Here is a 22,701-nt window from a genome sequence, read left to right on the forward strand (position 1 = left end):
AGGTTGAATAGGTAGAACAGTGTTGTGGAAACTCATCATCCCATACCTCTTGGCTCCTACAAGCATATCCAGTCATTCCTAGGTAATCTCTGGAGATTGGTGCCAGGACACTTCTCCCCAATATCAGAACTTGTAAATGTCCAAATTCCCTTACATAGAATGGTGTAGCATTTACACATAACCCAAACTCATTCTCCTACATACATGGGTGTTCCCTTCCAGGCCCTTCACTCCCCAAGATCACCTTTCCTCTTCTCTCTTACTTGTGGTGTTAGAGATCAAACCAATGACCCAGTGAAGTTAACCAGCCACGCTACTAACAAATCATATTCCCCAGCACTCTGCATGTCTTAAATCATGCTTGGTTAAATCTAAGGATGTGGAAGCTGTATATACAAAGCATGAGCTAGGCTTTCAAGACTTTTGTGTGTTTCTGTGTGTGAATTGCCCCTCAGGGTGAAGCCACATATAAAGACACATGTCCCATGCATTGTCCTTATAGGAAATTAATGAAGTAGTCGTCTGTGAGGATGCTAAGATGTTGCAGGGAGTGGGCCCCTTGTTTGTGCCGGCTGCCTGGCTAGCTTATGCCGGGAATAATCACACAGAAACTGTATTAATTAAAACACTGCTTAACCATTAGCTCTAGCCTCCTATTGGCTAATTCTCACATCTTGATTTAACCCATTTCTATTAATCTGTATTCACCATGAGGTCGTGGCTTACCAGGAAAGATTTAGCATGTCTGACCTGGCATCTCCATGGTGGCTTTTTGACTCTGCTTTCTTCCTCCCAGAATTCAGTTCTGTCTTCTCTGCCTACCTAAGCTCTGCCCTATCAGGCCAAGCAGTTTCTTGATTGATTAACTAATGAAAGCAATACATAAACAGAAGGACCTCCTACACCACTAAGAGAATGAGAAACAAAATATGCAGCATTAAAAAAAAGTGAAGTATGCCTCATGAATTTATGTTAATAGTAGTAGGCTGGGGAACGGGAGCACACTGAGATATGCATAGAATCCCAGAGTAAGGAATGTTGAAGATAGAGAGGGTTGCAGAGTTGACCTGAAGACACTAAAACCAGAAGAGTCAAACCTCTTTTTCAAAATGTTTCATGAGATCAACCCTTAGAAAAATGTCAACCTTCACTATTGAAGGTGACTGTTCTGAATAACTGTAACAATTGCTTTCTGTTGTGCCAGCATTATTTGGATATCAATGAAGATGGGGGAAATGTCACAAGGTCCCATCTCTCAATATACGTTAAGCAACACTACAGGGATTCAGCATGATGGGGGGTGTATGCGCGTATGTGTGTATGGGTGCATGTGAGTGAGTGTGTGTGTGTGTGTGTGTGTGTGTGAGTGTGTGTGTATAATAATTAAAGGATAAGAGGTGGATAGTTTGAGACAGAGCGGTGACTATGGAAGGGGATGGAGGGGAGGGGGAAGAGTGAGCATGGTGTGAGCACGGCACTTGCATAGGACATTCTTTTAAAAAAATAATTAAAGAGTGCTTCCAAAGGAATTCCCACAAGCCATCTTTGCTCACAGTGAAATCCTGCTATAGTTAGAAATGTCGTTGGGTTTTATAGAACAAATGCCCTTTTGCTGTCAGCTATAGCTCAGAAAATACTCACTTTGTGAGGAAAGTCCTCGATGAAAGCTCAGAGGTCAAGGACCTCTGTCTGCTACCGCTCTTCCAGACTCAACCCAGTAGGTGCAGCAGTGAGTTTCACAGCTTATCTGTGGCCTCTCTTCAGTTTTCCGAGGGCAGCATTCATGCCCCCACGTCAATTCAACAAGGCTGTATTGTTGGACGGTGTCTCGACTTCTGACATCTTCAGACCCCTGAGGTTGAAGTCAAATTTTTAAACAGAAAAGCTCTATTCAACTCATCCTGAGGCTTAACTAGCATTTTTTCTCCAAAGCAAAAGATATTTGCTATCCTTTCTAACCCTGTCATTAACATTTTAACCTACTGCAGGCAGAAGACCTCTTGACCAGACCCTATTCAATGAGCTCTTCTGTTGAACCCTTATCAGGAGGCCTATTCGGAAACCAAAAGCCCAAGGACTCTCGTGGCATCTCTAGTGATCATTAGGTGCTGAAACTATACCAGATTGTTCTAAAGCGAATGTCACTTCCTGGAAATGACCTGGACCAGGCGCTAACATAGAAAAATGCGTGCAAGCAGACCTTCTAGAATCATTGAATAAGGTATTTCACCTAAACTAATTGCTTACAAGATTTAAGCTGGAGCAATATGCCTTTGAAACACCCATCTCAGGCCGGGCAGTGGTGGCGCATGCATTTAATCCCAGCACTCAGGAGGCAGAGACAGGTGGATCTTTGTGAGCTCAAGACCAGCCTGGTCGACAAGAGCTAGTTCCAGGACAGGCTCCAAAGCTGCAGAGAAGCCCTGTCTCGAAAAGCCAAAAAAACGAAAAAAAAAAAAAAACCACCCATCTCCATCCTGTACTACTTTAAAGTTCAGCAGAGAATATGATACTCTTAAAACTTAGTTACTGCCTGGTTCTCTTTAATATAGTCTACGAATAAACTGGCTTAAAACACACATAGCACATCTAAAGCTATGACTGAAAAAGGAAAGTTTGAATGATCAAGATTTGATAACTCATATGCTGAATCTAAGAAATTTGGCTGAATTAAAAGGTCTGTATTTAGGCTTAAAGCATCCATTGGAAATATGGAAACTAGACAAAAGTCTAATTTAACATGCTTCTTAGGAGAAAGGGAAGTAGAGTAATTAACTACAAACTTATTTTATGACACAAATAGTCCTCAGAAAAAAACACTTGTTGACTGAAAAAAAAATTAATAGTAGATCCCCGGCCCATTTTATATGAACTGACCATGTGTGTTTGTTTTAGGAGAAAGAAAACTTTGTGAATCATGCTAACCAGCTTCAAACATGCAAGAATGAGAAATTCTACCCAGTTTCAGAAGATCATTTAGTACGAATGAGTAGACGCCGCAGGAGGTTGGTTTCTGCCCAGGGTTTGACTAGAACTTTTACAAATTGAATGCTTCCCATGGAGGAGTATGTTGGCTTTGAGCAGGCTGTCCAAGGGCAGTTTGAATATATTTGCTGGGTATATTTGATTAGATAAAAAAAATTCTAAGATTCCATCACCATTCTAACAGTCTTTCATTTAAAAATGAACATTTAGCAAACAATTCAACTGATTCCAAGAACCACTTAGTTAGGCGTTAACAAATGTACTAGAGGAACGTAGGTTAAGTCCACTGATATTAACCATAGGAAACAACACTACAGATTGGTACCAAAGTGCATAAACACAACTAGAAAATAAGATCACTGCTATTTCAAGTTGTCACTAAAGTTACAAAAATCTGATTTAAAAAAACATCCTCAAAGCAACAGACAACAGAAAACAATGATCCCTTCCTACTCTAAGCCCTGATACAAAGGCAGAACAACTTAAGAGGACTAGAATATCAACCTGGATCAAGTATATTACAGTTCTTTTACTGCCCAAGAATAGCCATCACTCCCAATGAAGGAAAACTCAATAAATCACTTTTAGAAAGAGCAACTGAATCACCCACAAAGCTCCTCACTGCTACCAGAAAGATCAGAAAGAGTTATTATTAGAAACTTGGGAAAGGCACATTAAAAACCACAGCAAAGGCCTTGAATGTTTAAAAACTCACATAGTTTCCATCTGCATTTGAAGCCATAACTAAATGTGTCTAAACACTGGACACAGTGAAGCAAGAGACAAACCAGATACACAATAGCATCTACAGGGAAAGTAAACCACAGACAAAGAGAAGCATAAAGACACCCGAGCTCAGAACACTCTTATACTGAATATTGCACAGTTCACATGTTGCTGAGCTATGTGTAAATTTCCACATTTTACACAGACATAAAAGAACATTCCTGGCAAATAATGGAGGAGCTTAAACTCAAAACAGACATTTTCAAAACGTAGATTTTGGAAACATCCTTAAAGGTCTGTGGAACCTTTATCTGGAGCTGTCGGATGAGTCTTGGGCTCTCTTTGAGAGCTTGTCTCTGTCTTCATTGGTATGGCCTTGTTACCAAGTCTCAAGATGTCTCTAAATGTCAGAAGTCCTCATACAACCTGAGAAGGTCTGTATGTCTGTACGCTTGCATGTCTGTCCTTCTCCCTGAACTGCCTGTTCCAAAGCCCAGTCATTATCTCCTTCCCATCACAGTGGAGAGAGTAACTGAGAGGCTCCAGCTGAGATGCAAGGCCATAGTCAGACCTCACTGCTCTTCCCTGGAAAACAAATTGAGAATCATTCACCTAAAAACATTCTGGGGTTCCAGTCGGTGTCCCCAAGCATACCACAATTATGATATAGGCTTGGAATATTTCTATTAACATATTTTTTAAAATTACTTCTGAAATCCTTCCAAATAAAAACTTTTAAATACAAAGCTTCCTCTTCTTAAGATTGTTTCTGGATTTTGTTGCAAAAGTTGGTCTCAATTTCTTAACAAGTTCTCCACAATCAAAAGTAATACTCGTGAGTTAGAGCATGCATGCTTTGACAATTTATTTTCCCACTGTTGAAATGACAAACTTTCCCAACTCATCCAAATATTTCTCCTAGTCTGGAGCATATATACTAGCATTGATAGTATATATCTGTAAGATAACCGGCCCCAGGAAAAGTCCTAATTTGGGTCAAAAATGGTCTTTCCCCTCTAATCAATATAGCCAGCCTCTAGGATACCTTATACTCAATTATATGAATCAATTTTTCAAATCCTAACTTTTTTGCAGTAGCAGTGTTACAATTGTTACAATTGGGTAAAAGAGTCTCTTCAATACTAAGTCTCCTGCCTCTGCTATTCCAGTCACACATATCTAGTGATCTTGCAGAAAACCATGAAGAAAATAAGGTAAGTTAGGCAAAAAACGCAAAATTTTGTGTCTGCTTAAGGCATGCTTTCTATTATTGTGACACACATTTCTTTTAGGGCTTGGTTGCTTTTTAAATCTTTTGTTATGGAGTTCGGAGTGTGCCTTAAAATATAAATATTTATAGTAAAGAAAAGCAAAGCCATATAGTTTTGCTGGCAAACTCCTCCCGGACATTCCAGGCTTATTTATTTATTGCAAGTGGGTTTTTTATGGTAGGGAAAGGAATAGGCCTGAAACACATCATTAAAATATCTAGGAATACATAGGCTAGCTCTGTATCATATTCACAGCCAACTAGCATTGTTGCTCAGGGACATCCAACTCTCCATGCACAGTTTGTTAATCAGTGACCTATCGTGCCTTTTTCAGAACTCTGTAGGCCCCCAAACTAAATTAAGATCCCAAGACAGCCGGGCGGTGGTGGCGCACGCCTTTAATCCCAGCACTCGGGAGGCAGAGGCAGGCGGATCTCTGTGAGTTCGAGACCAGCCTGGTCTACAAGAGCTAGTTCCAGGACAGGCTCCAAAGCCACAGAGAAACTCTGTCTCGAAAAACCAAAAAAAAAAAAAAAAGATCCCAAGACAGTTTTAAGCCTAAGATGGAAACTACAAGCGAATGAACTCCATCTGAACTCCAGAGTGGCAGTTCCTTGACTCTCTCACTCCAAGATGGTCTTTACCCATTGCCTTTGGCCACTGCCAAAGCTGTTAAGTTACAGCCTCTAGACAACCCCATTCCCCGAGCAACAAGCCTGGACAACTGTATCCTGTTCTGCCTCAGTAACCTCAGCTTTCAGTATAACTAGCAAGCCATTAAACTGCTCTAATATCTCTTTGGGGGCCGAGTCCAGGCTGCAAAGCAGTGTAAAGCCAGTCTACTGGATAGAGCTGTGCACTGAAGAACGCAAAACGACTCCAGGTGAAAGAAAAAGAACAGACAGTGGGGCCGACAAAAAGCAGCGTGGTGACATGCACTTAACATCTTTTGCAGTTCTTTCTGGCTTCTTCAAAATTGCAAAGAACCATGTTATAAAATAATTCGAACTATGTTTCCCTTCCTCTTTCATGTATAGCTATAACCCCATACAGTCAGAAACTATGGCATATTTATGAAATACAAGATGAATATCACACTTCAGATGTCTGAGACATTGCAGGTATGTAGATGCACAGATAACAGATATTAGTATGTATTGAGTTTCCCTTGTGAAAATACTTTGAACCAGAAGCGTTTTGGATTGTGCAGTATTTTGAGCATACATAACGATATACATTGGGGGTGACAACACAGTATAAATGGGAAAATAATTTGTTACAGCTATACTGTACATGCACAGCTTGGAGGAAATCTGTCATATTGCAACCGGTCACATTCGTTTAGTTGCAGAATTCCCCAACATGACATCATGTTGGTCCTTGAAATGTATCTCAGATTTTAAAATTGGTTAGACTTCATGTTTCATATTTTTGTACTGGGGTCTCAACCTGTACACCATACATATCAATGATATATAACAGTAATATATAACAGTAATGTATAACAAAAACATATAACAGTACCAATAGACATGAGATTACGAGGCAGGGGAAATCTCACAGGTCCCACCCTAGAGAAAACTCATGACTGCTAAGAGAGTGGAAAAAATCAGTCTTTCCCAGAGATTAGCACCATAGTGGATTATCCAGTACTGAGTGGTCAGGCATGAGAACATATATGCAATGCAACACTAAACATATTCATCAGGTTGTATTTAAACATTTATTCATTTATATGAGTATGTAACAATTATAATTAAAGAAAAAGAGGCCATAAATTTAAGAGTAAGTGGGGGGGGGCGACATGGAAGGAATCAGATGGAGGGGGGACATCAAGGAGGAGTTGGAGGAAGGAAAGAGAAAGGAGGGAAGTGATATAACTATATTTTAATTAGAATTCAAATTCAAAATATACTTTAATGTCAAATATATTTTAAGACATCTCATACGCAAAAGCTACATTTTGCATGGTTCATCAAGACAAAAAGGAATGTCTTCATGACAGACTGTATCAAATATGTAAATTACAGACTCCCACTAAGCCAAAGCTAAAAATAAGTAGATATAAGCTGAAAAACTTCAGAGGATTTTCCACTTATCAAACAAATGCTATCTTATGAAGACAGAACTGAAATTCTGTATCATTCTTGAAGAATGGAGAATACAAAATGCACCTGAAATAGGAGAGAAACACTTAACGTTATAATCCGAATTCACCATCCTGTTTCCTCTTGTTCTGTATACTTGTCCATCACTGTGAAGACAGACCCTGATCAAATAAACTTCTTTTATGAAGCATTTATGTTTGAATGTCCTCTTTGTGGTGGTTCCCAATTTAAGATATAAACTTTTCAGATATTTTCTCTGGGGAAAAAAAATCTTTTTTTGAACCATCTTTCTGTCTAGTACCCCAAACCTTAGTTAAAAACAAGTTTATTCATGTTAAAAGAGCTTGGAATGTTAATAATGGATGAGGGGTAAGTAAAAACATGATTGCCATCTTCACAGGTTTTCTGTAAGCTTAAAAACAGTGGTTTAGAGCAACTTGGCCAGGCAGAAGCAGAGTGATCATGACGACGAAGAGCTGGGTTCACCAGGAAAATGCCCCCGTTTCCATAAATAACATTAGGATTACTATTTCCACGATCAGAAATCTCTTTTTCCCTCCAAGATGGACAAAGTTTATTCTCCAATCTGAAAGCACATGAAGCTGTGGTAGGTGGTGCTTTCTCTAATGTCCCAAATTAGGTGATACTTCCCTGGCTCTCTTCAGTGTTGAATGCATAGTGTGGGTTAGGTTGCCACTAAGGTTCTTGTGGGTAGCAGCCAGTGATACTGTGTTCTCAGGGTTTTTCATATCTTAAGCCAAGGTTGGTGGGGCTCTGGACTTCACCCATTTTATGGCAGAGTTAGAAACTATCTCAAGCAATCTCTGTTAGAGGCATGGTGTGTCATCCCAAACAAAATAAAAACAACGATGCCAACTAGGCCACCACTAATAACCAAAATCTTCGGAATTGGAACTTGGGAATCTGGGAACTTGGTAGTGTTACTCATGAACTCACTTTCACTGCCTTTGGGGAAAGAGCATATGCTCCTCAGTCTTTGCGTATTGGTTGAAGCATTCAACAAAAGAGAGTGTTCCTCGTCCTTCACAGATACGTTAAATGCTTCACACCTCAGTCCTCATCTTACAGAAACTCTCCTGCGCAGCAATTATCAGTCCCAACTGTACTTTTGGCTTTATCTGCATGACTGTTCAGTTGGTATTTCAGTCTCTCCTTCTCAACTCCACTAAAGTAAAGGCCACCACCATCTTTTTTATTTTCCTTCAGTACTAGGGATTGAATGTAGGTTCTCAGACACGCTACACTAGTGGTTCTCAACCTGTGGGTCATGACCACTCTGGGGGATCAAACAACTGGTTCAAGAGGGTTCCTAAGACTATTGGAAAACACAGATACTTACATTACAATTCATAACAGTAGCAAAATTACAGTTATGTAGGAGAAAGGAAAATAATTTTATGATTGGGGATCACCCCAACATAAGGAACTGTATCAAAGGGTTGCAGCATTAGGAATGTTAAAAGCTACTGCCCTAGGCAAATGTCTAACAATGAGCTATGACACCAATACTTCATTCCTGTCTTCTAAAGCGTGTATTCCACATTTGCAGTGAAGATCTAAACCTAGCAGTTTCTTTCAACCGCCTTAAAGTGTCTGCTCATGCATGACCTTCGCATTAGTCTTTCCTGACCACCTCCTGTCAACACTAGCTCCACCCCTTCACCTTCCCTCTGGTTTTAGTTTTTTTCCCAAGACATTTAATTATAACATATTATTTATCTTAACAGGTTTTAATCACTCAAGCCTCCATGAAATTATAATTTGTGTGATTTTTGTTCCTAAGAGCCTACATAAGTCTCAATAGATATCAAATACCTTGCTCTTGACCAAAATAGGCAAAGTATACTAAAGATGAGGAGTTACTTTTAGAATTCTTGTGCAAAGTATGATGAGCAGATACAGGATTTAGTTTAATTTTACACACATAAGCTAGCATGCCTCCAAATACATATTTGCTTTCTTTAAGGTCCCCAACCTAGGTATACATCTACTGATTCTCAGGAAGTCTTCAATTTTCCAGAACACTATTTTATTATCTATGCCAGAAGAAATTATTTCAAATTGTTTCAAGAGTGCCAAGTGATCACCTTCTGAATTTGAATTTGATCTTCAGTACCTCAAAATAATCACGTGGAGAAAGTGATAGCAGATGAAGCGGATGTGGAGGTTGAGTGAATCCAGTTCTGGTCAAATCCTCGAGATGAGCACAAGGAAAGAACTGAGTGCTTCAGAATCTGGCTCCGAATGCTATCACCCTGGAAGTGCTTGTGCGCAGTGAACATACCCCCTGACAAATGGGCCATCTTTTAGAAACCACTCGGAGGGAAAACTGCCATTTACTGCAGACACTAACTTATACTGAGTTTATTGCCTCCATTTCAGATGTACAGATTTTCTTCTGTGAAGGGTCAGAGAAAGTCCAAAATAAGTTCATGTGAATATCGTACACTTTAAGTGTTTTAAAGAGTACATCCTCACCCTGTGTGCTCAGTTCACCATACGTGGCTCCTTTTCTTTTTCCCTAGAATCCCAAAGCTCTGTCAGGGGACTCGTGACTAGGTATTGCAGTGGGAACCGGTTAGAAGAGAACGTGTCCAATAAAATGTTCCCCTTTGTTTATAGCAATTCACAGTTTGCGCAGAAACTTATAAAATGAACTAAAGGAGATGTTTCCTGGCTCTCTGTGTTTCTGGGAAATATCAGAACTTGAGTTAAAGAAAAGTCAAATGAGACAACTCAGCTGGTCACAGATACACCCTGTGTGGGTCTCAAAAGTTTAAAGGACGACATGGCTGGCCTTTGGTGTGAGGAAACCCCCTGGAGATGACATCCACACTTTTTGGTTTATGAGTCCCAGCAAATAATACTAGTAATGCTTCCAAATGGCAAACACAAGATATTAAGATGTCACTTGGTCCCTTTGCCTCAAATTTTACCACCAAATACAAACAATTTATGAAGGATGTGGTCTGTAAAAGTCTCCTGTAAAGGAGATACTTTTGAAGATTGGCCTTTTGGGGTTTGTGGTAAACTGTGTAATGTTCCCAGATAGCGGGTGCTAATCCCTGGGACTTGTAAATGCTACTTTATAAGTGTTGGGTTAAATCAGCATGAGGCCACTGCAGTGAGAATGCCCTTCTAGTTCATAGGCTAACAAGCTGCAGCCAAACTCGGCACTACACAAACAACACTTAAATTGGTCAGCTGAGCTCCAGCCAATCACAAACAAACTTCAGCCAACTGCAGTCAATCCGCTGATCAGAAGACATGCAGACTCGCAAGGCAAGTAACTTTCTGAAGGCCTGCTGGTTCTGGGTGCTGCTGCGTTCAGGAATCATCACAGCATAGATAAACTGTTAATCGGACATAAAGACCTTATTTTAAAATTAGGAGACAGTATCTTTACATATGTGATTTTGTTGAAGATTTTAAGATAGAAAGGTTCTCTTTGTATGCTCTCAAGAAAAGCATGTGTATCATTGGAAGAATAAAGAGAGGGAGATTCGTGGGAAAAGTGACTTTGGAAGCAGAGGAGACTGGAGAATCACAACTGTGAGCCATGGGAGAGTCCCTGACAGTCTTCAGACACTGACGCTGAAGACAGAAGAACAAGGAATAAACCTTTGGACAGAGTGCAGCCCTACTGGCCTCTCTCCACTGTGCCACAATCTCCATTCTTAGGTGACTCTGCTTAGCAGTTCTTGTTATTTGCACAGGGTCTTACCATGTAGTCCACGATGGTGTCTTAGCACAGTGACAGAAAGGTGGCAAAGGTAAAATGTTTGTTACAGTGCCTCACAGATGAACTCGCCCCTGAGGAGCAGTAAGGTCAAACAAACACTTCCTCCTGTAAGGTTCCTTGGCCGTTGTGCTTTATTACAACACAAAGTAATGAACACCAGAGAGTTTGTTTGCTTCTGATGGGTTTTTCTACAAAAACCTATCTTTCCCCAAAGTTGTGGCAAAACTCTCAGCAAAAGACAAAAAGGAACTACCTGACAGGTCTGAAAAGGAAACAGAACTACTTCTAAGCAGAAGACAACTAATAAGGGTGTGTGTGAAGGTCCCGGGAGCTGCTGTCTCGTGGCTTCTTCATCGACTTAGGGAGTGTGGTCAGCAACTGGAGAAGAGGTGTAGGAACGTTAGAGGCTATGAGCTCAGCATGCGAGAAAAGGCTGAACAGTAAAACTAAAATATAGCAGCTATATACATTCAGGAGCTGTTTGCTGAGAAATCACAAGACACGGATGGAAAAAGTAAAAGAAAGCCTAGAGGAATGTAGAGATAACGACTGGAAGACAAGGTTGTTAGCCTGGCATTTCGTACCAGACCGAACTATTATTTCAGTGCAACCCTAATAAATATACCATAACAATTTTCCGTAAATCTAAAAGGGCAGTGGCTTTAGAATCTCAAAAGTCCTAGAAAAAAAGATCCCCCAAAACCTTAAATTGAGGAATTTATAGTACTTTATTTCAAAGTTTTAATGCTAAAGCAGTCCAAATGTTGCAGCCTTTCTAAAAGGAGAAACAAAAAACAAACAAGCAAACAAAACCAAAGGGATTGAGAACCTGGAAATGTTTCTGCACAAATGTGGCTAATTGAATGCCGGCAAGATGCAAAAGCTATTCAGTGCATAAAAGAATCATCAATTTTCTTCCCACAAAGGGATCTGAAACAACTGGATGCTGTAAATAAAAACAAAGCAAACATTGATTTAAACCTTATTTCATATACAAAAATTGACTGTAAAGGCATCATATATGAAAATGTAAAACACAAAGCTACCAAAATTTAAAAGAATACTTAAGAGAAAATGTTTGTGTTACTGAGTTAGGCAGAAGTTCTTACAATAGTAGAATCTGCTTTAAAATCTGTGATAAATTAGACTTCAACAAACTTTAATACTCAGCATTAAGAAATGTTCAGTCCCAAACACACAACCTATGTTTCTTGTGTGTAATCTTAGGTAAATAGAAGTTAATAGCTTTCCTTAAGGCTTTATCAAACAACCTTGGTGAATATTGAAGGAAGTTAACACACTAGGGCTGACAATGTCCCCTACAAGAATCATAGACTAACAAAAACTCCAGTACCAGACACAACAAACCTCTTCGTAAGGGCTGGACAGAATAGGACAGTGACACCCCAAATGATATGGATTATCAATGTAGTCTTTTTTGTATCTCAGGGGTTTAAGGTGGCCTCCAATTGCTGAAAACACCACACATTTAGGGCACACGACTCAGTTGACTTGAGCTATGTCTAACCTGAAACCCCCTTTCCTGAAGTCTAGCTTTCATGGATCTGAAAAACATTACAAGTCAGGGAAACAATTGATCAGTCCCACCGAGCTCAATACCTATGAACCACATCAATTACCAGCATAGAAAGATATGCATTAAAGGTGCAAAGAGTGGTACTCACATATTGGGTGCAACCAATAACCGACTAATTGGACAGTGGTGGGGGTTGGTATTATGCTTGATAGTGAAAACCTAAGCCAGATTCCCAGGACTGTGAGGTCATGGACCTTAGAAAAGGATCTGTTACCAACACTTTGCTAGATGAGCATAATTCCTTACTACAACTAGCTTTAATCCTTATACAAACAGGTAAGTAAAGCCCATCTTCTTTTATAAAGAAACTTCTCTTTACAAAAATAGAGACCATCATGAAAAACTGCAATTGGGCACAATGTGAAGATCAGTGGATCATGGTGAGTGCAGTATTTATATTACAGACACATTCATAATGCAGACACATTTATAGTGTTGCTTTTGATCCTGTGGCTCAGGAACAATTATGGAAGAAAGATTCTAAGGACCATAATACCAGCAAGTCTTCTGTGAAGCAGCCTTTCCCAGATGCAGCTGCAGAAATAGGACCAGAACTCTAACAGTGTCAATGGGTATGGTACCATGGGAGAGGGAAATTTTTGAAGGATCCCACACCTAGACAATGAACTATAGGCAGCTACTGGCTGATGGGAAATGGAGAATTAACCTCTCCCATGAATGAGCCCCCTTGTTAGTTCTCCAATTCAGAGTATTAGCCTTGAAAAAACCATATATACTACCAACAAAGATAAACTCAGTGATATATATATATATATATAGTTGTGTACACAAGTACATGTGTGTGTGTTTATGTAACAACTATAATTAAAGGAAAAGATTATCAACTTGAGAGCATGGGGGCATGGAGGGGGGGGGCTCAAGGAAAAGTAACTAGGAAGAGCTAGAGGGAGGAAGTGGGAGGAATATATTTCCATTTCAATTTAAAAAATAAAATAAATAAAAATAATTTTTAAAAAACTTTAAAATGGCATCAGATATGGCAAAATGCCTGAGCAGGTGAAATCACTTTTTGTTCAAGCTGATAACCCGAGTCCTTTCTGGAGTCCAGGTTTGAAAGCTATATGAAGTGGCAGGCATCTGTGATTCCAGAACTTCTACAGGAAAGTGGGAGGTGGAGGCAAGAGAACCCTCTAGAAGTCTGTGCTAGCTAGCCTAGAGCACATGTAATAGTAGAAACAAAAGAGACCATGCAAACATGAAAGGAGAGAATTGACTCCCCCAAACTGTTTCTGCACAGAGGTCACAGTGCCTTCATACAACAGCACACATATGCAGTAAATGTTAAAAAAAAAAGCAGGAACAGAAAGGAAAAGGAAGACTGATCAATAAATGTGGTACAACCATGCAGCTGAGCATTGCCTAACAGTAAAAGTCAACAAAGCGTAGGTATACACAATCACAATAGGATGTTTGGATCTCTGATACAGTATGCTAAATGAAAAAGAAAAACTTAAAAGTTTACAACTCATATTATATTCTTTGATTCTTTTTATATTACAGTCTGGTAAAGGCACAAGCATAAGAATGAAGAGCTGAGACCGGGCAGTGGTGGGGCACACTTTTAATCCCAGCACTTGGGAAGCAGAGGCAGATGGATCTCTGTGAGTTCGAGGTCAGCCTGGTCTACAAGAGCTAGTTCCAGGACAGGCTCCAAAGCCACAGAGAAACCCTATCTCGAAAAACCAAAAAAAAAAAAAAAAAAAAAAAAGAGCAAATCAGTGGTTGCTAGGAACTTGCTATTTGCTGTGGAGAGTGAGCAAAACGGAGTTTGAGGGGGAAGACAGGTGAGGGGATAACATTCTGTATTTTACAGTTGAGAGTTGACATGTTTGCCAAACCTCGCAGAAGCACAATCATGGAGAGAGAGATGGAAACAGAGAGACATGCGTAGACAGAGAGACACACAGAGAGAGAGGATTGTGCTGTATTGGGCAGTCAGGGGATTTATGAAAAATTCTCTCTGGAACTGTAGAAGCACTAAAGGGATTATTAGTGGCTCTGGGTGTTTTCTCGAGTCCACTGACCTATGCAGTGCTTCAAGTCAGATTACCGTGGTTGTTATGTTGCCTAAGAACACTAGTTAGCAACAAGGCTATAGCTCTGGTTTTCATTTTCCCCGTGAAATTGAAGAGGTTGACACGGCGCCGTGAAAAGCCTGTGCTCTTTTGCTTTATCTTAAACAAAAGCTGATGAAACATGACGGTTTCCATGGCAATGACATTTTTTATTCAACATCTAGACACATAATTGGATAAAAATGCACAGTCAGGTGGCGCGGAAGCCTTGAGTGCCAGGGCTAAATCAGGCCCCCAGCCAAAGAACTGGCCACTTGAAGATCAGTCCTGCGTTTTTCTGACAGCTAAGTTGGTGTCTCTTTGCTTTCACATTTCCCATGGTAAGGAGGGGAGCCTGAAGGTCTGTCTCTAGCTCTCACCACTGAGAACATGTATGGGAGAGGGGGAAAGCCACCTAACCAGCTGGTGTTGTGGAGTCCATCACTACACATGTCTCGGCATTGAATGTATATGTACGGTTTGCATGTATAGGATTTTGTTCTTGGGGTCAAAGTAGAGGCTTTTAAAGATAAGGCCTGTTCTATTTGTCTTTAAGGCGTTTCATATAAACTTGGCACCACTCGGGCTCTTAAAGAGCACTTAATTGAACTCTTTGTTTCAGACATAAAAAAGACATGGTCCAAGAAGTGATCATACAACAGAGCTGTGTGCCAAAACCACACCTAAAAGCCTAGTCCTCTCTCCTGTGCTATTTTCCCAGGGCCAGATTCACAAGCATGTGACCTATGAGATCTTAGAAGACCAGGTCCTTTAAGACAGTCTTGCTCTTGGTTTAATGTTCTGCTGTTCCTACCTTAAAATTATTATTTTTCAACAATAAATTTTTATTTTTATTAAAAATTATCCCGTTTTAATTTTTAACTGGATCCATAAAATACATAATTCATTATAATCCTATTACAAAGATTTCCATTGAAAGAAAATTCTGTACTCCAACCAATAGGATGATGAATTAGAAAAATAAGGAAATGAAAAATTTTTAGACAAAATTTATGGAGATGTCTTGTGTATCTGAGAGAATATCAGGCAGCAAGGGCCTGGAAAATTGCATCATGGGAAGCAATAAAGAGCTAACTCTAATGAGTTTCACTAGAGCCCAAGCCCAACTGCTGTGGAACAATGGTCTGTACCATGTCACTTGTATTTTAAATAAACACTGATTGGCCAGTAGCCAGGCAGGAAGTAGAGAGGGGGCGACCAGGCATGAAGTACAGGCGGGGCAATGAGAATTCTGGGAAAAGGGAAGTTTCAGTCTACAGTTGTCACCCAGATGCAGAGTAAGTAAGATGTGACTGCCTTGCCACAAAAGGTACCAAGCCATGTTGCTAACATAGACAAGAATAATGGGTTCATGTAAGATGTAAGAATTAATTAATAAGAAGCCTAAGCTACTAGGCCAACCAGTTTATGATTAATGTAGACCTCTATGTGTTTATTTGGGATTAAATGGCTGTGGGATATGGTGGGACAATAATCTCTGTCAACACCCATCCTCAAACAATGAACAATATGTAATGATTAACTGGGAGGAAGGTGGGGCTCATGTGTTTTACTTGTATAGTTTACTTGAATGTTCTCCAACTAAAAAATCCTCAAGGAATCTGATTTTCTTTCTCATGCAGAAATAATACATATATCTCATCATTTGGGGAAAGAATATCTAGATAAGAGGAGTGTGCACATACTTTGCACTTGAGGATTTGGGGGTGCCTGATTGTTAGAAATATTAGCATTGGACAACAATGCCAGTAAGTACATTGGGGAAACTGAATCTTTCTGTTCAACAGTGGTGTTGGCCAGGAGTGTTTGCATTTGGAGTTTGGCTTAGGTATAAAGAGTTGTTGATCATTCATTCTGTCCTTTCAGCAAATGTTTAATTGACAGTGACTTCCAGGAGCCTTAAAACACTCAACTCCAATTCCCAGTTTCCCACTCTGTAGTGTCATGATGAGCCTCTCACTAATTCCTCTCACACCTCAGTCACTGCATCCATAAAAGTCAAGACCAAACTTCCCTGAGTTTCAGTGGGAAAGAATCAACAGTACAACTGTGTTTAGTTAGACTAAATAGCTATGGACAATTCCAAGTTCTGATACTGGTTCTGCTGTTGTGTGACTTTGTTTAGTCTTAACCTTTCCATGCATCTGAACAAAGGGTACGATGGTGTTGACATGGAAAATAACAAGATTCTATACCATTGTAAAAGTGAGGGGTCATAAAAAGACTTCAGGGCTTCTGGGTTCCAGTCCAGTATATAGGAAGACTAAAGTATCATTCCCAGGCATAAATGAAAAAAAATGAACAAAGTGGAAAACATAACAGACAGACAGAACAACAACCCAGGCTTCCTTAGATCCATCAGAGAACTAAATCACAATGCATACTGCTTGCGCAAAGCTTTCAGTTGCTCAGAACCACATGTTGTGGCACAAGCAACTAAGAAGCAGAAACTTTTGAGAGTATTAGAGTGTCTGAGTGTTAAAATAAACATCATAATCAGTGAGCTGCTGGAGACAGTGTGGACAATTTGAAAATGAAAAAAAAATATGGAAGAATGGAGAAGATATAACCAGCTCCAGCTCCAGGTCCCTTTGGCTTTTAATGTGAAGAGAGATAAGTAGACAACTACATTCCCCCTTCTAAGTGTTGTTGGAGAAGCAACAGACTTGAAGAACTTAGTACTATGCTTTTAGTAAAACATAGAGCATATCCAACTGACTTTTATATACCTTTCTTTAGGCCCACAGATTAGTGAAATTCTCACCCCTTCCAGAGAAACTTCTCTTGTAGTGTGTGTGTGTGTGTGTGTGTGTGTGTGTGTGTGTGTGTGTAGTGGGGCGTATTAAGGAGAACCACTACAGGTCAAAATGCAGAGACTAGTAACTTTGGAATGGAATGCCCATCCCCAATCTGTATATCTACAGCATACTCTCTTATTCTTTTTAATTCTCAATCATTTTTAGTTTTTATTTATTGTTCTCTCATATAATACATCCCAGCAGCAACTCTTCATCTTATTAAGAGATCTTAAATACATTGGGTAGCATTCGTTAGTAAGATATGCTTCAGAAATATGTTCTAACCATCTGTGAATTGTCTTCTCACACTCTTGAGTTTCTACTGCCCTAGTCAGCTTTAGCTGTCAACAGTGTAGAGTTACCTGAGAAGTATGAAAACACACATACAAATACCATTATACAGACTAAGCAGGTTATATTTATGAATATGTGTGTGTGTACAGATAAACTCGTGTAACAGTAGGGAATGAAAAAAGAGGCCATGAATTTGAAAGAGAGCAAGGTGGAATACTGAAAGGGTTTAGAGGGAGGAAGGAAATGGAGAAATGTCATAATTCTATCATACTTTCAACAAGAAAAAGAAAGAAGTCAACATACAAAAAAAAAAATAAAAAGACGATTGTCTCTGACAGTGGTTACACATTCCACCACATAGACAGGTTCTATTCCAAACCAAATTCAAACATTTTTTCTTTTTTGCAGTTCACAGTGTATAAAACTAAAAATAACAGCAGGGGAGAGAATTTAACTACCATTTAAAAAAACAGACAGGGATTACCTGGCAGACAAAAGGAGGGTGGTGCTTGGAAGGAGACAGAGTTCAAAGAGACCTGCCCATGTTGTCTCGTAATCAGAACCACATGGGTGACGTTCTCCTATTGTTTAAACTGTACATTTGTTTCGGAGGCTCTTGGCTTGCTTTTAACAAGGTCTCATTAGTTGGGACCAGCTTCCAATTTGCAATCCTCCTGTCTCAGCTTCTTAAGCAGTAGGATCACAGGTGATAATACCACGGCATCTGGCATCTGGTATATCATATGCATTCTATTTGTTTCTTGAAATCATTTTTATTGTTTGGCAGCTTTATATATTTATACAATGGATTTTTGTAACTTTCACTCCTATTTCTCTCCCTCATCCCATTTTCTATCCTCCTGGAACCCTTCTTCATGGGTCCCCTTCCTACTTTTATGTCTCCTTCTGTGTGACACACACTGAGTTTAATAAGAGTTACTTGCCTGTGCATGGGTGGGAGGCTATGGAGCAAGGAGAACTTAGCTATGACCACACCTCTGAAGAAAATAGCATTCCCTCCTTCAGCTGCAGCTAATTGTCAATATCACTATAAAGCTGTGGCTTACCGGGTAAAGTTCTGGCATCTGTCTCCAGCAGGGCTACATGGATGGTTTCTCTTTGACTCCGTCATCTTTCTCCTAGCATTCAGTTTAGTTTTCCCCACCTAGCTAAGTTCTGAAGACAGTAGTCTGGGTGAAAAAGAGGTTCATTTGTGTAGGACGTTCTAGGTCACAGCAAGCTCGGGCAATTTGTTGTGTCACATATGAAGCCCTTAGATGGCTTTGAGCAGAGGAATTATATAGTATCTTTAGGTTTTTAACAGAAATATGATTACTGTTATAAAATTCACTGAACAGGGTAAATTTACCAGACAGAAGCAGGTGGACACACACGCAAGCTTTCTGGGAACCTGAAAGCATCTTCTGTTTCTCCCAGGGACCTCTTTTGACTTGTGCCTGAATTGTTGATCCTCACTTAGATGTGCCCAACATCAAGTTCGTGAGTACTCATCTCTCATCTTTTGCTTCAGTTAGTGCAGGGAAAGGAAATTCAATCAGCTTCTTCTCTCTGAGCAGCCATGATGAAGATAGCAAAGCTATAGGGGAACAGAGCTAGGTGGGGGAAACTAAACTGAATGCTGGGAGAAAGGAGGTGGAGTCAGAGAGAAGCCATGTATTCCTGCCAGAGACAGATGCTAGAACTTTAGCCAGTAAGCCACAGCCATGTGGCAATACATAGATTAATAGAAATGGGTTAAATTAAGATATAAGAGTTAGCCAATAAAAGTTAGAGCTAATGGGCCAAGCAGTGATTTAAATAATATAGTTTCTGTGTGATTATTTTAGTTCTAGATGGCCAGGACGAACAAGTAGTCTCTCACCAACATCCTTGTTTCAAACAAACAAACAAAAAAAAAAAACCAAAAAAACTAAACAAGTCAAATCAAAATAGGGACCCTTGTCAAAATAGACTTAGAAAAACTTGTACATTTTTCGTCCTTTTCTTCCAGAGTTATATGCCGAGGTGCCAGGCATCCTGCAGTGACTCTGGCGATGGTGGCACACATCTAAAATCACAGTTCTGAAGAGACCAAGGCAGGAAGATAATAAGTTTGATGCCAGGCTGGGCTATGTAGTGATTACAAAGTAAATAGTGATAACCCTATGCAAAGTAAAACACAGAAACATGACATAGACATACGGCATTCTTTGTTTAACCCTGTATTTCCAAACTTAACTGACTGAAATTTCCAGCTCTCCTGTACCAATACACCCCCCAGAAAGATACATTTTGGTAGGCAGCAGTGATGGAATTCAATACCTCCAAGGGAAGAGATGGTGGCATTGCAATAGGCGGAGCTGAAATAGTTGAATAAAAACAGCTGATTTGCTGAAGATCCAGGTGTGGTCCCCAGTTCCCTTGTCTTTTATTCCTCCAGACAGGAGTTTATTCTGCTTTGGTTTTGCCTTACCTCCAGGAACCAGGAGTTCTTGGTGAGTCTACAGTGACGCCCTGGCGCAAATCACACCTGAGATCACACATTCGCTGCTTTCGCTGATGCCCACAGTTCATCTGCAGCCTCTGAGGATGGGACTTCGCCAGTGCACCAGCTCCCTTTGAAAAGAAAAGCTTAGTAGGAACTACAAAGACAAATTCATAATTTTGCCAAAAAAATCCAAGAGTTTTGTATCCGCCAAACTGCTTAATAGTACATTTATGAATGATTAACAACTACTTTCTAATGAATTTACCAAAATAAAAAGTTAAGTTAATTTACTTTAAGAAAAAAGGTCAGGAAAACATATTTGGTTAATTGAAAGACATCTGGGTAGTTCGTCTCAGTAAGATGACCCAGAAATAGGTACTATGGATGTAAAGGCACTTCACCAATGATTTCAGACTTTGATTATAACACCTCATATTTTTAGTGTTTCATGACTCACAAGCAGCCTGTGTCTACTACCTCATCTGAACATTCCTCATTCAATGTCATATTTTAAGGTATAACAAAATCATGAAATGACACAATAAGCATTTTAAAGGACAGCATATGGTCAGAGGTCACCCAGAAACACGTTTCAAATGGAAATTGATCAGAAGTTTCAAAACAGAAATAAACTAGAATTGTAAAATAAAATCTCCAGAACAGAATCCTGTGTACTAGCCAAGGGCACTGCTTATTTCTGAATACCGTGCTGTAAAATCTTAATCCATGGTGTTGTCAAGACACTGTGTCCAGACAAAGGTGACTGGGATGAGGTCTGAATGTCTTCTAAAATGACAAATGAGACAACACGAACACTGAGCCTGTGAAAGAGGACAATGTCCAGAATGCCACCATTAGAAGTCTTTAGATTCCACATCTGTCACGTGTAAAGGTGGCAGTCAGTGACACTATGGTGTCGTGAGAGCAGACCCTGTACAATGTCCTCAAGATGGAAATAACAAGCAGAAGGGTGCAGAGAACCTTCTAATTCCCATCGCTCCCACATTCTCAGCCTTCTAGGCTGTTCAACATAAAAAAAAAAAAAAAAAAGATACCTAAGATCTGCTGCCATCCTCCTCAGGAACTTTGAAAGAGATTTACATTGGTGAGGTCAATTAAGCAGCCTCAGCAAATCCTTGAGCTTTGAAGAATCAATGAGTTCATCTTCTGAGAACAGGCCATGATATAGTGATCAAACTTTATTTAGGTGATCAACTTTCTCTCTCACAGTAGCAAGATTATTAAATATAAAGTCTGCTAAAACATGTGTAAGCAAAATCCAGCATAAACTGACCAGCAATGAACACACCCAGTACCTAGAACAGCACCAGGCACGCAGCAGGAACTGCACATGGGTGGTTTAGTGTGTGATATAATTGTACAAAGCTGCTCAATTCCTTTACACGTATCACATATCAGCTCTTTTGAGACTTAAGCAACAACCGGAGAAACACCAGGTAGCTTGCTACACCTATTTTACACACTCTTGTTTTGCCCTCGCTTACAATGCTTTTCAACTTAATGTTATAGCCTTAAATTTCATCAAATGATATCTTAGATAAGCTATGATTGAAGCCATTACGTCCCTTATGCAAGAAATGTGTTAAATCTCTCCTGCAATTAATGCCAGGGAAAATGCTTTCGTCTTTGTCTTCTTCTGCCTGCTCTGCCTTCTTTCCCTACATCCCTACCTCCCTTTCCTTTCCTGAACAAGATAATGGTAACCGTAAGCAAACTTAGTTCCTGTCTTCCCAGAAGTGCCAGAAAGCTTAGGTAACCCTGTGTTCTAACATTGACATCCCAAATCCCTCTGCTTCCCCAATCTTATAGCAAATCAAGACTTAAAACCATGGTTTTGTATGCAATGGATAGTTTGGTCGAAATATATATATTAAAATACATTGAATAAACATAATGTAACTATATGAATATAGTATATAATATATGAATATAACATAGAATAAAATATATAAAGAAAACTGTTCCCTTGATATGCAAAGCAATACAGCTATTAAGAAAATAACTCAGAGTCAAACCTCTGTAAACTCCTGCCCTGAGTGGCCCTAGATACCCAAATCATCCAGTAGTTGTCATTTAAAAACTGCTCCACATATTTGTTTTGAATTTTAGGTCATGAGTTCATGGGATACATGGTATGCGCCCATTTTAAATAGTTTAGCTTGTTTTCACTGTCTATGGCATGGAAACAATCAGTACCAGGCATATGAAAAGTATGCTATTTCCACACATGCTTATACATGGGCTGTTGGAAACAGGAAGGCATTAGGTAGCCAGCAGGTGGAATCAACACAAGGATTCAAGGCGGACTTTAGACTCAGGCATATTTAGGTTAATGCCCGAGCTGCAATGCATAAATGTATAAATAACTATGAAAATCATCTATGTGTGAAACATTTCTTTAGAAAAATGTGTAAACATATCTGCATGGTCCTTGAGACACGATATGTATTTACTCACTTCTCCACTGCTTTTTGCCTCTGATTACTCCAGCTTTAATGCTGTTACAAACAGACTTTTAATATTCTTCCAGGGAAGGATGTACCTGGAAAACATC

At 39.7% G+C, this 22,701-nt stretch overlaps 1 long non-coding RNA gene across 1 annotated transcript in view; it reads right to left on the reverse strand.

The window, feature by feature from the left end:
• Positions 1-1,716: 1,716 nt before the first annotated feature.
• Positions 1,717-22,701, reverse strand: part of LOC119810377 — a 52,426-nt gene continuing 31,441 nt past the window's right edge. The window contains exons 2-3 of the long non-coding RNA XR_005284740.1: positions 20,112-20,254; positions 1,717-1,852 (exon numbers count right to left, since the gene is read on the reverse strand). This is a non-coding gene — a long non-coding RNA (uncharacterized LOC119810377). The remainder of the gene's footprint in view (positions 1,853-20,111; positions 20,255-22,701) is intronic.

This window comes from Arvicola amphibius, chromosome 3 (genome assembly GCF_903992535.2).
Source record: "Arvicola amphibius chromosome 3, mArvAmp1.2, whole genome shotgun sequence".
Taxonomy (NCBI): Eukaryota; Metazoa; Chordata; class Mammalia; order Rodentia; family Cricetidae; genus Arvicola; species Arvicola amphibius.